This window comes from Eurosta solidaginis, chromosome 1, assembly GCF_040869045.1.
Source record: "Eurosta solidaginis isolate ZX-2024a chromosome 1, ASM4086904v1, whole genome shotgun sequence".
Lineage (NCBI taxonomy): Eukaryota > Metazoa > Arthropoda > Insecta > Diptera > Tephritidae > Eurosta > Eurosta solidaginis.
Window position 1 is genome coordinate 332,301,685 of NC_090319.1, and position 1,123 is coordinate 332,302,807.

Genomic DNA, 1,123 nt, shown 5'->3' on the forward strand with positions numbered 1-1,123 from the left:
TTCGAGCCATCGGTGTACCATAGCTTAGGTTAGGTTGCAAGGGCTGAGCTGGACACTATGGTAACAGCTCACTACTTAGGCCACCAATGGGCCCATTGTAATACCCAATACGGTCTCAAAAAGGACCCCTACCCTGCCCAAAGCGGGTCAAACCACTTCGTGGAAATTATATATTTTGCTAGAGCCTTGACTTCATAGCTGGAGACCTCAGCAAGGTCATGTAGAAAAGGTTTACCAAGGATGGCCCACCTACGCCTACTAAGCGCCGGACAATGACAGAGAAGGTGCTGGACACTCTCCTCCTCTTCTGTACATCTGCAGCTGCGACAATAGTAGAAGGTCGTTGCCTCCATGCTAGCACCATGCGTGCCTGTTAAACAATGCCCTGTTAAACAATACCCTTATCAGGGACGATAGAACTGATTTGTTTAAAATCAGAAGCGCTCCTGTGCGGCCCTTTTCATATGAGGGCCAGGTTAGCCTGGATGTCTCATACGATGATATGGCTGACCATAGTCCATTTGCAATCCTTATAGTGCTTGTGTTCACACGAAGCCTGAAAGTGGCCACGGGTATACCTACCGAATCATTTCCCGAAAGGATATGGTCGGTGGTGCCTCTTCTGGCCAGCTAATCTGCTCTGCAGTTGCCTTCAATATCCCTGTGTCCATGTACCCATATAAGGCTGATACTGAAGTGCTGAGCCATCTCGTTAAGAGATCTGCGGCATTCAGTGACCAACTTTGCGTTGTCGACGAATGAGTCCAGGGCCTTTATTGCGGCTTGGCTGTCTCAGAAAATAAACACCCGTTTACCATCCTTAGGCATAGACCCGAGATTATTCACAGCCCTGTGTATCGGTGTACCATATTATAGTGTGTTCCTTGTGAAGCGCTTCAATCCTGGAGGTGTACCACGTCTCCCTCGTATCATCTCTGGGAAGTTGGATAAGTCGAATCTGCTCCTGCAGCTTCGCCAACATCGTAAGCACGTTCTTTCTTATCGCGATAGTTAAGTACAACTTTTTCTCAGATCCACGGATCACAACCGCTTTTCATCGGTAACTACAAATTTCCTTCGGCAATGGCTACAATATAAGAAGTTATTAATGAAATACATATAA